This window comes from Heterocephalus glaber, unplaced genomic scaffold (assembly GCF_053883595.1).
Source record: "Heterocephalus glaber isolate CG9 unplaced genomic scaffold, H.glaber_assembly_v1.0 deba00001072, whole genome shotgun sequence".
Classification (NCBI taxonomy): Eukaryota; Metazoa; Chordata; class Mammalia; order Rodentia; family Bathyergidae; genus Heterocephalus; species Heterocephalus glaber.
In genome coordinates, this window is record NW_028258189.1 from 2764830 (window position 1) to 2781518 (window position 16689).

Genomic DNA, 16689 nt, shown 5'->3' on the forward strand with positions numbered 1-16689 from the left:
GGCAGAGAGATTTTGCAGAAAGCTCACACCTCTCACATGATTGCAGCTGAGACCTCAGCGTTTACATCCCGAAACACTGACACTAACTCTTCTACTCATCTGGTGAGGGCCAGTCCCCAGGGCGAGATCCGGTCCTTTCTGCATGTTCCCGGAGTGACCTGCCCAAGAGAGATCTGGTTTACAGAAGGACTACTCGATGTGAAGGTAGGAAACTCCTCGTTTATTTTCATGCAAATTTAGTAAAACATGTGGGAAGACTTCTTTCACGGAGCAATTTTCTGTTGCCTGGGATATAATTCCTTAGAGGGTCTGTGAGTAGTGTCTGGAATTCCCGACCATGAATCTTCCCTGTTTTGTGAGGTTTCATATTAGTGAATGTTGAAAGTTCCTCTGGAGTTGCTAATCACTTTGTATTCTATGCTGATGTCTCAGAGGTCATAGGTTCCCCCTTCAGGTATGGGGTCCCGTGACAGAACAGCAAATAGTTTGATGTTATCCACAGGGTGTAAAGTGGGGTCAAATCTCCACATGAGAAGAAATCCGATGCTCCCTTTGATGCTGCGTTGTTCTTTTAGTGGAATCTCATTCAGGAATCTCTCAGGAAGTGGCCAGGACAAGGAAATGAAACCCTCCTTCAAAGGGGATATTCTCAGATGTCTTTGAACACATTTCTGCCTAGAAATATTCCAGATACTGATGGCTACAACACCAGGGGCATCATCCTTTGGCAGTCCATGTAAGTGGAACTGCCCAGTGGCATCCATATTATGAATACCACCTGGACATCTTCCCAGTGAATCCGTGGACATCATCTGGCTAAATGGTGAAGTGCAAACTCAGATTTCCACTAGAAATCTTGTGCTGTTTCATTGCTCTGGCAAGTGAGGTGACCTGCTATGGTTTAAATATGACATGTTGCCCAATGGCTCATGTCCTGGGCACTTGGTCTCTTCCGCTACTTGAAATGATTAAATTAATGAGGAACTAATATGCTCAGTGGGGTTCAGGGCTGAAGGTGCTAGTAGAAAGTGGAGGTCTAGTTGGAAGAAGTTACTTGGGGTGTACCTTTGAATGGCATTTCTTTTCTTGTGCTATTTCTCTTTCTTTCTGCTTCCTGGCTGCCATGATGTGACCAGCTTTCTTCCACCACACCCTTCCGCCGTGATGTTCTGTCTTGGAGCCAGCCAACCAAGGACTGAAACCTCAGAAACCATGAGCCAAAATAAGTCGTTCCTTTTTTAAGTTGCTGTTCTCAAGCATTTTCTCATAGCTGTGCCAAACTGACTGCCACATTTCCCAGAGATGGATTGTGCGAAATGGCTGAATGGTTGCTACACGGTGAATCCATGGTTCAGTAATGTTCCTTCAACCTCCCTTATCTAGAGCAGTAGGTGTTTGCTAGAAACTATGTGAAGTGATTTTCTTTTACTCAGATTTGCTTAGGCAGAAGAAAATACTCAGTGCTCAGAAAGCACAATTACATCTTCTGTGTCATCTGACAAAAAATTATGTCCTGGAGTTGTCATCAGGGTTTGGCGGGCAATTAGCTTTTGCAAAGATGTTCCTTCTGAAGAGCAGGGGCAATCTGCTTGCCTTCCTAACGTGGGGCTTGGAGCAGGAACATCACTTCACACCCCACCCCCTGGTCCTTCACAGGGCGGGAGTCTGCCTGGGCGTCGTTGCCAAGTGGCAAGGACGACACAGATGGTTTTGGCGGGGGTGGAAAGCCAGCCTGTCCTGTGTGGACAATGAAATGCAGTGTCCATGCCTATTGTGAGAGGAAGACTCAGGAGAACCGGAGGTTTGTTGTAAGCTGTCTCAGGCTCAGGACGGCTCAGGACTGGTTCATACCTGCTCTGCTGGCGTTCAGTGAACTTGTTACAGATGTCCATCTTGTTACAGATAGTTCGGGGACAGTGGGACAGTAGTCTTGCCTATGGAAGCCCTGGAGTAGACAGGAGACAGAGTAGTCCTTGGGGCACTGCTGACCTCAGTAAATCTTGCAAATGGGTCCATAGCACTGACCAAGGTGACCAACACTGCGAAATCTGGGGAAGGTGTTGGCGGTGATGGGATGCAGTCTGTGGGACCTTCAAGGTGTGATGCAGTTGGAACCTTACTACCCTGTGCTCCAGCATCTTAAACCCAGTCTTCTATCAAATCAGCAAGCTCAGCCTTCTCAGATGCTGGGCAACACCAAATCTCCTTCCCCAGTGGGACTCGCTGCACCCCTGCCTGTAATAGGAACCCAGTACCTTGGTCATACTGGGGCTCAGAAATTAATGTGCCAAGGCGAAATCAAATCTGGAGTAACCTCTGAAACAAGGTCTCTCTCTGCCCTCCTCCCGCCCAAGCTCACCAAAGGCTATGTTCCTCCTCCCTGAGGCACATCATAGAATCCAGAATCCCTTTCCTTCAAAGGCAACCATAAAATCTGAAAATATTACTTGAACATTGCCCTGCTTTTTGTGTAAAATCCATCCATAAAGAAATTCTTTGACCTACTTTGTCTGATAGGAGATCGAAAGACCTCCCTCCCCTCCCTGTTCCAGAAGAGTCCTGTCCTGTAGCGGGGAGGAAAGGATGCCGAAGCCAGTCTTTTCTTGGGCTGTTTCCCTTTCTTTCTGCTTCCTGGTCACCATGATGCAACCAGCTTTCTTCTACCACACCCTTCCGCCATGATGTTCTATCTTGAAGGCAGCCAACCAAGGACTGAAACCTCTGAAACCATGAGCCAGAATAAGTCTCTCCTCTTTTAAGTCGTTGTTCTCAAGCACTTTGTCACAGCCGTGCCAAACTGACTGCCACATTTCCCAGAGATGGATTATGCGAGATGGCTAAATGGTTGCTACACAGTGACTCCATGGCTCACCAAGAAGCATCTGCTCAGACAGGGCTTCACCTCCCTCGTCCTCATTGAAGACACAACACCCACCGGGAAACCCCTTGGGAAACTTCCCTTGGAGCATGAAGGGCTCTAAAGGAGGCAGAGGATTTCCTGGTCACTGTCATTACGTTCTTGTCTTCTTCATCATCTAAATGACCCAGACCTGGCCCACTGGGGCCCAGCATCTGCACTTTCTTTACACACACGTACACACACACACACACACACACACACACACATAATTTTTCTATAAGTTGACTCATAGGAGCTGAGGAGAAGAAGATGTGTTACAGAGGCCACTGTTTGGAAATTAGAATAGCACATGATAATAATAGACCCTTAAAGATTAAGGAAATGATGGAGGATGGCTGATGGGAATAATTCCGTAAACGACATCTTCCCCTGATATCAGCCCCTCAGGACATTTCTGTGCAAAGGATGAGGGCAAAATAATTTTTCATCACAGTCACCTTAGGATGCAGAATCACTCTGTCTGGCTGCTTCAAGCTGAGGGAGGGTGACAAGGGAGGCTTCTTGGGTTGGAAGGTCTGATTTTAAGGGGCACCATTACCCCACTGATTAAGAGACATGGCAGGGCAAAATCAGCTTTTTTTTTTTTTTCTTTTTTTGGTACCGGGGATCGAACTCAGGTACTTGCACTTGAGTAGCAGGCGGCGAAACCACTGAGCTAAATCCCCGGCCCCAGAATCATCTTTTTAATACAAATCCTGCCATTTTTGCTTTTCCCTATAGTTGACTCCCTGCACGATGTGCAAGTAACCAACATTTATCCGATGATCTAAAAGCTAGCTTTTGCAGGTGGATACTTTTGTGAAAAGATGTGACATTCCCTGCATGACATTTACGTGCAAACAGATCCACATAAAATATGCATTTTTAATTTTATACATTACATGCAAAATATATTTGTTTTAGAATTGTAGGAAAAATTGCGCTTTAATGGGAAATGATGCATTACTTAGAGAGAGAGACAGACGGATAGAGACAGAGAGTGAGAGACAAAGAGAGAGAGAGCTAGAGACAGAGACAGAGAGGTAGAGGCACTCCTTATGTAGTTCAGTTTGGCTTTGATCTCACTATGTAGCCTAACTTGGCCTTCAATTTTTTAATATCCTCCTGCCTCATCCTCCCAAGTGCTGAGATTATAGGTGTGGCCCATCACACTCAGTTTCTTATATATTTTGTTATCCAGGTTATATCCCTGTGCCCAGATGTAAGAGAAATCTATCTTTTTTCTGTGCCTCTTCAATTGTGTCTCTAAATGCATTCTTACGGATAATGTTTCTCCACTCGAGTGTGTCTAAAAAAATCCTAGGCTTGTATTAAGCCAGTTTTTATAATCTAGAGGTGCTCTTTGTACCTCTGGTTGCTTTTTGTTTTAAAACAGTGCTTGGAAGAAAACAAATCTCTGACTTTTGTGGAAGAGCATTTACAGCGGGCTTTAGGGGATCCTTATGGCCGCATTGTGCATCAGGAAGTAATTTTCCAAATGACACTTCAGTGACCCCGAAGAGCCTTAAATCAATGAGAAGAGCCCTCACTCATGAATATTTAGAGTGGAAACAGCCACTGATGGCCGGTTTTGTTTTGTTTTTTTTAAATAATCAAGCAAATATCACATGGAGGACAATTTCTTAGCTTGTAATTCTTTGGACGGTTGTCTGAGCTCGATCAGTTATGGCTGTTTGCTTGGCTCTGATGCAGGGATGGGATGGTATTGAGAGGGCAAAAACCGAGTTGGGGATCCTGTTATTATCTGGCATGACAACTGGGAGTTTCCCAGTGAAATGCGGTGAAGTGAGACTATAAATTGCTGGGTAAGGAGACCACGTCATCCTCGAGCCTTCGTCCTTTGCTGTTTGAGCCACGGATGTGCTCCACACTGCTGCTGGAGTTGAATCCATGCCCCTTGGTGAAATGGGGAATAGGGTCCCTCCACAACCACTTGGCTCTGCCTTTGGCTCAAGGGCTTCGTTTTTCCAGGAGCCCATAAAATGTGCATTTCTCACCTAATTTGCAGTAAGTTTTCCTGACAATATGACTTATGCTGGTGCCATTTCTGTGGGGTGTACTTTTGACTAGGAATATTATGGGTACTTGGAAAGAATAACTTGCTATTTATGTTTAGCAAAAAGACTTGGTCTCAAGCACTTTGGTCTAAAGCCTACCATGGCCAGTAATGCAGATGTGGACCCACACTGCCTCCTAGATGAGACTTTTTGAAGAAGTGCCTGAGAGCCAGGGATTTAGCTCAGTGGTTCCACTGCCTGCCTGAAGGGCAAAAGGTCCCGAGTTTGATCCCTGGTACAAAAAAAAAAGAAAGAAAAAGTGCCTGAATAGACAATCTAATGCAGGCCACTTATTGCCCTGTGGTTGGGCAATTGCATTGGGGGGGGGGGGGGGCGGGATTTGCCATATGAAGATGCTGGCAGAGTCCCTCAAGGGTAAATTTTCCCCTGCAACATAGGTTTTCGAGAGGCTGAAGAGGTGGCTGTACAGCATGTTTCTTCTTTCCGGCAGCCCTCACAGTGTTGGATGCAAAGGTATTAAAACCAATGGCCCACATCCCTCCCTGGGAGACTACTGCAGAAGGTGTCCAGGACTCAGGGTGGCCCTGCTTGTATCTGCGGCTAGAAAACCTCTTCTCTAGCCTACCCCCGAGCACAGCACTCTGGCCGTGCCCCCATCGGGCTGCGCTGCTTCTGTTGTGACCCTTGTCTTGCTCTGTCCCATTTCCGTGGCTCACAAACCCATCTCCACGGCATTTCTGAGCAGCAGCCAGCTTATTGCTGGAGTCATGAGAAACCCCAGCTCACTGGCAACACCCGATATTTGAGGTTCTGCACCCACACACCAAATGGGTCTCCACAGTCCGTGCCTCCCTCTGTGGCATCCATCAGCTTTCAGTCTCTATAACATTATACCTGAGATAATGAACTTAGACAGACTGTCACAAGCAGCCGGGTCGCTGCCTTGGACCTGTGTCAAGGAACACCATGGGGGTAGCTCGGGCTGGAACAAAACTGTTGTCTCATTGGCCAAAAGCAAAGAGAGACAAGAAGCTGCTGGGGTCCCAATATCCTGTTCAAAGGATATTTCTACAGAAGCGAGAAAGAATGCATGGTTAGCACCTGTGGGTTACCAGATACATAGTGCAAAACCAGCCCTTATAAAATGTAAACACACATCCCGTTATTTACAACCAGTGGGTTCCATATGCACCCTTGTGGTTGTTTGTCTAAACCCTTAAGCACCAATTAAAAGCAGGAGTATAGGCAGGAGATAAGAACATCTGGTGTGTTGAGATATCACACAGGAGTACAAACGTGAGATAAGATCCCCCCTTGTGGAGTTCGCACAGAGGACAGTCTTCGCACCAGGACTGGGGCAATTCAGACAAAATGGAGTCTCCTACGTTAACTTAAGTCTCTCAAAGAGTAGGGAAACTTTATTGAGAGAAAGAGAGCTTCTGTCTAAGAGAGACAGAAGGGGGACCGGAAAGTGGGTTGCCCTCTCAGCTCATCCCACTCCTCAAAGGTGTTTTATAGGGCAAAGCCTCAAGGTGAGGCGGGTACAGAGTGAGACGAATCTATAAGACCCAGTGGAAAATTACAGGGTGGGCATGAGGTGGGACAAAACCATGATCAACCAAAAAAGTTACAAGTACAGTCACCCAGGTGATATTGATTAAACAGGGATCAAATGGGAAAACAAGTCTCATACAAGGCATTTTCAGACAGGAAATGGGCTAGGGACTTGGATGCCTATTTAGAATATCAATCAGTGCTGTTTATCCCCAGGGGAAGAAGTGGGTGCGGTATTTTTCTCTTTTTATAATGCTAACCAGTGAATGTGTCTCCATTGTCTTTCTATGCTGAGGGCCCAGCTTTGTCTAACTGCCTTATAATAATTCCTAATTTAGCTCTCTGCAGTCACCCTACTTCTGAGCAGCCAGCTCTAAATCAAGATGCAGGGAAATACTTACTTATCTTAATCAATTTCTTATACACTAGTCCCCCCCCCATTCTTGTTTTTATTTCTACATTTTAATTTCAAACCAGCAGCAGCAGCTTGAAAATAGGAAATGGAGAATTCCAGAAATAGGCAATTACAGTCAGCAACACTATGAAAATAGGAAATGGAAAATTTCAGAGATAAACAACTCAAGAGTTTCCAATGACTTTTAATCTGGTATACTGTTGGAATTGTTCTATTTTATTATCAGTCTCTGTTGTTGATCACTTACAGTGCCTTAATTACAAATTAAACTCTATCATGGGTATGTCTGTGTAAGAAAAAAATAGTAGTGTATGGCTCAGTATTATTCATGATTTCAGGAACCCACTGGGGGTCTTGAAATGTACCCGCCACAGGAAAGAGGGCACTGTATTAACAAAGACTAGGATACAGGATGAAGATGGAGAACTGGATGCACATCCCCAGGGCCAGAGGCTGGAGGCGTCTGGGGAATCAGTGCCTCTCTTGGCATAGAGCTGTGTTCTCCAACCACCGCATATTTCAAGTACTTTGATGGAAGTTTCACAGCAGAGCCATAATCAACGATAAACTCAATCTGCAGCCTGCCTTTCCTTCTCAGAGGAAAGAAGAGGAAACTCCCAAGCTTCTGATCATGGCTTGGTCTTTCTATCAAGCAGTTGCCCTCCAGGAACCCACTAAAAGTTCCTACCTGGGAAGGAAGGATACTCCTGCCACCCTGAAATCCCAAGGGGCTGGGGTCTGTGTTTCAGGAACCAGCTCAGAGGCCAAAGAGTGGGAGAAAAGATTGTTCTAGTACCCTCATCGCCCCCGAAATGCCAAGCAATCTGGGAGAGCTGCGTCAAGAAATGCGGGGAGAGGACAACTCTCTTTATTGTTCTTATTATGGTATTATCAGAGCATGTTTACCAAGCTGGCTAGAAACTCACTGATTATGCACACAGTTGTTTATGAAAATACAAAAAGAAAAAAAAAGAAATGAAAGAGAAGGAGGAGAAAGAGTAAGAGGAGGAGGAGGAAGAAAAGAAGGAAGAGAAAGAAGAGGAGGAAGAAGAAAACTTAGAAGAGCAATGTCTTAGCTACTTTTCTGTCATTTCTGAGACAAAATACCCGACATCCAAAGTTAAAGGGGAAAGGGTTTATTTAGCTCACAGTTTGTAGAGGTTTCAGTCCATAATCGGCTGGCTCCAAGGCAGAGAGGCACATGGCAGAGGGGCGTCACAGAAGAGAAGCAATTCCTGGCACCCACAGAGTAGCAAAAGCAACAAGGGAACCTTAGCCTTCTGCCCCTTTTATTTTATCCAAACTACTGGGATTAGGGCGGTGCCAAGCCAATCGGTGGACTGATTTAGTAATCACACTCCCTTAACCCTAGCATCACACAGTCTCCATTCAGCCGCCTCTGAAACAGCCATCTATGACTCCATGAGCATTAGGAGGGACATCTAGACCCACACCATAACGAGGAGGAAGAGAAGGCAGGCAAGAGGGAAGGAAAGAAAAAAGGAAGGAAGGAAGGAAGAGAGGAAGGAAGGAAGAGAGGGAGGAAGGAAGAGAGGGAGGAAGGAATCCTTAAATCTGTTGTAAAGAAGAAGTTCTGGGGACAGATGAGTTGGTCAAGGAAATAGCCCAGCAAAGAATCTGATATAGGGGAAGAGATGTACCTCCCTAACCTGCTAGGTACCAGAAACGCGAGGCCATGTTCTCTAAAATTGAAGAATGAATTTTAGGAACAATAGATGTTAAGGGTAGGAAAAAATTTATTGAGGGGAAGAAAGCATCAGTCTAAGAGAGACACAAGGGGGACCGGAAAGTGGGTTGCCCGCCCACCCAGCTCCTCAGAGGTGTTTTAGAGGACAAAGCTGTGAGGTGAGTCAGGTTCAAGGTGAGACAAAACTGTAGCCAACTAGTAGGATGACAAGTACAGTCACTTAGGTCATATGGACCCCATGAGAAATGACAAGGTGGACAAAACTGTGAACGGCCAAGGAGATTAGGACAAGTATAGTTGCCTAGGTAATATATTTTTTTGCTTAAATTCTTTCATTGGTCCATTTTAGGTATACAATATGTTTACATTTATCATTGGGTGCTTGTACCTGTACGTGATGCAACTTGGTTCTTACTTTTTCCCCATTCCTTGTGGGCCCTTCCCTATTTACATAGACTTCATTTCCATTTTTTTTCTTTTCTCATCATTTTTCCTTTCCCTTCTTTCCTTTCCCTTTCCCCTCCCACTTCCCCTACCTCTTTGGACCTTTTCTTCCTATTTCAAATTATCATAGTTTGCAATAGCTAAAGCTTGGAAACAGCCCAAGTGCCCATCAACAGGAAACTGGATAAAGAAGATGTGGTTTTTTTATAAAATGGAGTACTACTCAGCCATAAAGAATGAGGAACTAGAGTCATTTATAGCTAAATGGATGCATATTGAGGCCATCCTCTTAAGTGAAATAAATAGGTAATATTGATTAAATCGGGACCCAATGGGGAAACAATACATGTAGCAAGCATTCAAGGAATGAGCAAGGATTTTTGGTGGAAAGGGGTGGGTCAGGGATCTTTCTTGGAAGATCTTTGTTCCCCACCCACGTGATGGATACCTATTTAGAATATCAATCATTTCTATTCATCCTACATGGGTGTGATAATTTCTCTCCTTTACAATGCTGGCCTTCAGTGAAGGTGTCTTGATTGTCTTCCATGTTGGCTCCTTGACTGTCCTCCTTGTTGGTTCCTTCACTGTCCTCCATGTTGGCTCCTTGACTGTCCCCATGTTGACTCCTTGACTGTCCTCCGTGTTGGCTCCTCCTGGGCTGGCCCTGTCTCACTGCCTACAAGATACCTAATTAACTTACCTATCTGCCTTAAATCCTGCCTATGTCAGACATGACTCCATATATTCTGCTCAGGCTCCCACAAATCTAGCAGTGTTGATAGAAAACAAAGAAGGGCAGGACTTAGCACCCAACTAGGGTGAACTTAGTCTTCAACAGCCGCTGTGGGCTATGGGTATCAGAGAAACTAAGGATGTGAACATGACATGGTGGCAGTGACATCAGGATCCAGTCATGACTGAGGAGAGCAGACGTCCGCCTCCCATGGCCTCCGGACCTACTTGTTACTGCAGCATAGCCTACTCAAGATGCTCCCTCTGCTAAGGTCACATTTTCCTTTGGAACCACATGTGCCAGTGAGAAATAATGACCGATCCCCCATCTGTTCTGTCCCGCATAAATTGTGCAATGCAATAAGCCCCTTGTGACCATGAATTGCTATACAAATAACTACCCTGGGAATTAAGAGAGGTGTGAGAGATCATTGCTGAGCAGACACAGTGGAAATTTAAGATTTATCCACACAGATGGTTAGGAGCGGTTAGGAGAAGAAATGTAATCTTTAGAGAAAGCAGATAGAGGAAAACGGATGCCCTATCAAATAATTTTAAGCACTCTAGCATTTTGCACTGTAGAGAACTCAAAAGATGAGACCTAAAATCAAAACAATATTTTGCCAGGAAGCTGGGAAAATTAATAGAAATTTTCCACTAACTGAATTTTGCTGCATTAAAAAGTCTGCATTTTTGAGGGCCTGTCATTATTTTGACATCTGCTTGGGGACACTTTTCATGAATTAAGACCTTTCCAAAATGACTGGGTTATGGAGAAAATGAGTTCCTATTGCAGAAATAATAGAATCTAATCCAAATAGGATACTTCCTAGAATCGTCTTCTATTTTATAAGGAAGAGCTGATTCAAAACGAGACAGAAATAGGAGAGATTAATACCTACAATTCTGAGCTCCCTGGATTGATTGGGTGAGAATGTGCTTATAGACTCAAAACACTTGGGTACAGTATTTCAATCAAACAAATTTTATGGAATTAGGCAACTTAATGAGAATGTGCATGTTATTTTATTTGACTTTCCAAAAAAAATCTCTCAGAGACAGATGCTGCCAAATTAAAACAGAGATCCAAGAGGAGTGAGTGACATTTCTACACTGGTTAAAATTACCCTTCCGTAGCACAGGGGGTGAGTGCTGAGGAGTGGATAGCATCGAGTTTATTACGGATTCTCTATACATGCAAAGTTACAATAATTGTTTCTGCTAGTTATTTCTCTCAGAATCATTAATTGATTTTCCTTTTTGTATTTAAATTATAGAGAGCCCTTGATGTTTTATTAATTTCCTGGCATACTTCATACTCCTTGAAAGCAAGTTTTTGCATTGCAAACAGTTATCTTGTTTTGGGATTATTTATGAAAGGTGTGTTTATTCTTTCTTAGCGTATTCTTTCTTGCTCTGGGAAATAATGACCTGGCACGAGTAGGATGCTCAGAACAGGGTAGTGCTTAGAGTCTAGGGTTCAGACTCATGGGTTCTACGTGTGCGTCCTACAGCCTCTCACATACAAAGCCGTGAATGTGACTGGAAGTCTCTGCATCTTATTATTCCCATTTATAAAATAGGGCACAATGGCCCTATGATTACTGACTAATAGAGTAGCTTTGCACCTGTAAACACTATACTATACATGAAAACAAAACCAAATTCTAACTTGCTGCATGTGAGCAATTTTCATCGTTAATATTTTCTTCTTGTTGTTTTTCACTTATTCATAAAACACTATGTAACACCTTCCTTATGCTGGGGACTGTGCTGGTTTCTTCCACGTAGAGGTAGGAATCCAAACAGGCTTTGGTGGACTTCGTACATGGGAAGCACCCAAGGTAGTGAGTGCATGGTCGTATCCACGCAATGCCATCGGGGTGTGATTGTTGTAAGTTCTGAAATGGAACTGGCAAAACAAAGAGCTCTACAGTCAAGATTGAAAAAGAATCTATTAGAGAAGGCGTCACAGAAGAGTTGCTTGGTGCAGTGGATCTTGAAGGACGAGTGACAGTTGGCTAGGTGACATTCCAATGAAAGAAACGGTAATTTAAAAAGAGAGAGAAAGGTGTAAAGCATATTAACTAAATCCAGAACCTGGGGTTGGGACTAAGAGAAAAGCATTTGTGGATGGTACCACAGGCAGGGGTGGGAGTGCAAAGCTGGCTAAGGAATGAAGCCTTTCTCTCACATGGCAGCCAGAGCATTAAATGGTTTTAAGTATCTGATCTCTGCCTGCCAAACTAAGTCCCTGCTCCCCCTATTGATTAGGTCATGAGTGGCCAGCTGCTGTGACGTGCAGATGTGTTAAAGAGCGGATGCTGCTCACACACTACCCTGAAGGCTCCCGAGTAGCAAAGGCTCCAAGGCTAAATACAAAGATCTCCTTGAAGGCTGGGATGTTCCTGGCCTTAGTGGTTAGGTCATTAGCACAGAGGACACCCATATAGACAATTGTGGAATATGTGCTTCTCTTCAAGGGAAGTCCTTCCCCTCCCACCCCGCCCCAGGGATCTGTTTGAATTTGGAGCAGGTTCCCAGCCCTGGTCAGGCTGCTCTGGGGAGCTCTTTCCTGATCTTATCATGTAAGGTCTTGATCAGTGCAAATTCATGATAAGAGCTAAGCAAATGTGGTTTAGAGCACCCTAGGTGAGATGAATCTTCACTCCCTTATTAGATGAGCATGGAGATATTAAGAAGTCATTAGGCCAAAATAGCTAACTTTTAAACTAATAAACCAAAAGTCTCATTTCTCTGGAAGGTGTCCATAAGAGTGAATTGTCTGTTTTTTCTCATACTAGTCCTTGAGTTTACTCTGTGAGTTTCTTGAAAGTCAAGCCTTGAGATATCTGCCTAAGTTCAAAGTCAAAGATCTTCCAGGAAAAGTCTATTATGGTTAGGAGAGGAGGCAAGGGATTTGCTCAGAGCTGCACGATGTATCTATGTGGGTGACTATATAAGTCGCTTTCCCATCGTTGGGATGAAATCCCCCACACCCAGAGCCTAAAGGGGGAGAGGTTTACTTTGGTTCACGTTGTCGGTCCGTGGTCAGCTGGTTCCCAGGCAGAAACATGGGAGGACATGCTTGGAAAAAGCATGGTGGAGGAAAGCTGCTCAACCCACACCAGCCAGGAAGCAGAGACAGAAGAGAGGAGCTGGGGACAAGAATGCACCTTTCCAAGTCATGACCCACAGGCCTAAGATCAATGGAGATGAACACCCATGGGCTTAATGCTCTGAAACCACGAACTGAAACAAACCCTTCCTCCACTGAGCTGTTGTTCTCAGGTATTTGGTCACAGTGACAGAAAGTTAATGCAGCTGATCCAGTATATTAAATGCAGTTTCCATTTCCACTATTTTGAACTTATGTTGGCTATATTGGGTCATAGTGGAGGAGCCTCTGTGTCAACACTGTGTGAGCAAGACTGTGGAGAAACGAGGACAGTTGTGAGGTCTGCTGGCTCTAACTTTGCAGTTGGCTGTCTTGACCTCACACATAGCTCAGTGCAAAGGCAAAAGGCAGGCACACGAGGAACAAAATCCAGGACCTGAGAAGGACACAGTGCATGTGGTCCCAGTCTGGAAGCTGTAGGGCTTTCCTGGGAATTTCCTAGCAGAGAACCAGTATTGAATCTCCTTCACAGTTTGGTGCTTGGGTGGACTAACTGTATTTAACAGGTTACCATCAAGAGTGTGGAATATCACCGAGTGCCAATATGTGTTACAAACATGTACTAGATACAGGAGGAAAAGTCACTATAGGCTGTAGTAGTAGTCCACAAGAGCATACTGGAAAAGCTAGAATTCACATAACCTTGGAGGGTGTGTAGTAATCAGAGAAATCTCTTGATGCATGGGGTGAATGTCCATGCTTCACGGCATGGACTTACCCATTTTTTGAGGGGGAATCCATCTAATAGAGTGCCCGGAGTCAAACTTAAGAGACTGCAGTTAACCTTGAATGTCAACTAAACAATTTGGTTTCCATCTTACATGTGTTATTACTTCCTGTCTTTTTAGTATGACCTTGGGATAATTTTTCCTTTATTTGCATAAAATAAAAAATAAAAAAAAGTGTGTCTTTTATATATTGTATTTAGAGGGCTCTTGTGAAATGGATATGGGGAATGTAAATAAAACATTTGTTATATTCTCCTATACCTTAGAGATGCTCAAAATAGGGGATACCTTTTATCTTAATTATCCTAATTAATTTTATCCTATTCTCCAGGTTTAAGCAGGGAAGTTCAATGACAAATGTGATGTTTAACTTTTTTTTTTCCTGGAAGAATTCTTGCCTAGTATGCATAAGGCACTGGGCTCTATCCCCAGCACCATGAAAGAAAAGGAAAGAAAGAAAGTTAGGAAGAAATTGAAAATAGAGAAAATGCAGTCAAACAGGAAATAGATATAACATCAGATATTTTGGAAATTAATCATTTTGCTTTCAAATCTCATGGTCAACCCCCAAGAAGGAGTAAGGAACACCAAGGAAATTTAACAATGTCTTTAGCAAGTGGTCATGGTCAGCATCCTCAATGATGAGTCATGAGGAGATTGCGCTCCATGAGAGGATGGGATGAAAAAAACTCCTCTCCTCTGAGGTCTTCTTCCCCAAAACCCATAGCTCCAGCTTGATCATCAAGAAAACATCAGACAAACCTATACTGAGGAACTGTCTACAAACTATCTCCTTTAGTGCATTCATGCTATTGTAACAAAATACCAGTGCCTAGGAAACTTACAAACAACAGATACTTAGTGCTCACAGTTCTGGAACCTACAAGTCCATGAGTAAGGTGCTAGCACTTTTGGTGTCCAGTGAAGGTCTCTTCCTCAAAGACAGCACCTTCTAGGTGTCCTCCTCTGGCATAAGAGCAAAAAAGATGAACAGTTTCTAGTTCTTCTTTTAGAATATCACCAATCCCATTTCTGAGTTTCCCTCTCATGACCTAACCACCTCCCCCTAGTCCCTGATACTCAGCTTTCCATTATTATTATGAAATATCTGAAATAATCAACTTAGGTAGAGAAAGAGATTTTTCTCATAACTTTGGAGGTTGAAGTCCATGATGGGTTGACCCAATTGCTTTTGGGTCTGTGATGAGGGTACACAGCATGGTACAAGTAAGTAACTGAGCAGGGCTGCTCAACTCATGGCCCAAAAGTAAAGGAAATGGGAAGACACTGGATTCTCACTGTGCATTCAAGGGCATGCCCCCAGTCACTGAAGGACCTCATTGTAGACTCTAACTTGTAGAGGTTCCAATACAGCCCAAGAGCTCCAGGCTGGAGACCAGTCCTTTATAACATGGACCTTTAAGGGAGATGCAGACTATGGCAGCTCCAGCTGCTGGGACCATCCCTTTGCTTAGTAAGTTTCCACATGTGACTTGGGAGGGACACACTCAAACCACCTCAATATCAAAGAAACATGGAGCAAGGAAATTCTGCGAAACTCTGAACACAGGGCAGACAAGTGACGACTAAGTGTAACACGGAGTCCATTTCTTCCCTGCCTTATCCATGTCAAGGTCATTCTATTCTGTTGGAATTCCTCAGTCTCTATTCTGGGATGAAAAAGAGGAGGAATATACCCACAAACCTTGCACTGAGTTGAACACATGATACACAATACTATGGAAAGTTTGCATGAGCAAGAAAACATTATTCTTTTCTCTCACCCAGTCTGAAACTTATGCATACAGCCACAGTCTGGGCCCAGGAAGCCTGGCTTCACAGGGGACCCCAGTGGAAATGTGAGATCCCAGACCTCCCACCCCCAGATCTGCTGAATCAGAATCTGTAATTTTCACAAGACTCTTGGAGGCTCTAGGACGGTAGCTTGAGCTGATGTCTGATTCTGGGGTAGCTGGGCAGAATCCTGGCTTCTCCAAGTCTCCATTCTCTTTCGAGTCTTGGAGGAGATTCTCAGATAACTGAGATGTCAGAGTACACAAGATAGTCCTTCCAACAGTGATTCAGAAAGACCTTTCACTGTCCTTTTCTGAAGCCTGAAAACAGTTGTCCAAACCACAGAATATTTTTAGGTGGGTTCTCTTCTGATTCAGTGTAAAAATAGCACTTTTGTGTGCAGAGAGAATACACGTTGCTCTATCCAGCCTCCTATCTGAGAGACCTAGAGGGCAGAGGACCTTGCACAGTGGCCATTTTCCTCCTTTCCCATTTTCCTTTTAAAAGGCTGGATGTGGAAACCGGTGTCATTTGAAAGCCCAAAGGAGAATAGCGTGGTTAGAAGTTACTCTTTTTAAAGAACAAGTAGGTCTACCCATATTTTAGCATCTGTCTCTCACTTTCACCACTGCCAAGTATGATACAGTCCATGATTTTCAACTGAGTTTCCATTCCGTTTAAATGACATCATATTTTGAAAGCCCATTTTATGTGGTTACAATGTTGATTAATAACACTGGGTTCCAAAGTTCTACAAGCAGTTAGAGAAAAGAAACAAATCACATACAAAGGAAAGCCCATCAGAATCACAGCAGACTTCTCAACACAAACCATCAAGGCAAGAAGAGCTTGGAGTGACATATTCCAAGCCCTAAAAGAAAACAGCCTCCAACCCAGATTGATGTACCCTGCAAAACTATCTTTCAAAATGGATGGAGAGGGCCGGGGATTTAGCTCAGTGGTTTTGCCACCTCCTGCACAAGCACAAGGACCCGAGTTTGATCCCCAGTACAAAAAAAAAAAAAAATTGATGGAGAAATAAGATACTTTCATGACAAAGAGCACCTTAGGAACTTCGTGAATACCAAACCAGCACTCCAAAGAATTTTACACAATATCCTAGGAACAGACATTGAGGATCACAACCCCAGGAAGCAAAGCAGAAGGAACCCATCTGGCATGACAAGAAATTAAA

General features: G+C 43.9%; 1 protein-coding gene across 3 annotated transcripts in view; it reads left to right on the forward strand.

Moving 5' to 3' along the window:
• The window catches only part of Pudp (pseudouridine 5'-phosphatase), a 338048-nt gene that overhangs the window by 139103 nt on the left and 182256 nt on the right, over positions 1 to 16689 (forward strand). Inside the window, exons 6-7 of one of the 3 annotated variants that reach the window (XR_015450777.1) lie at positions 1 to 204; positions 5376 to 16689. The exon at positions 5376 to 16689 is cut by the window's right edge and continues 49115 nt beyond it. The gene's annotated coding sequence lies outside the window, so the exon portion shown is untranslated. The other 2 variants (XR_015450778.1, XR_015450776.1) reach the window with 2 other exon arrangements.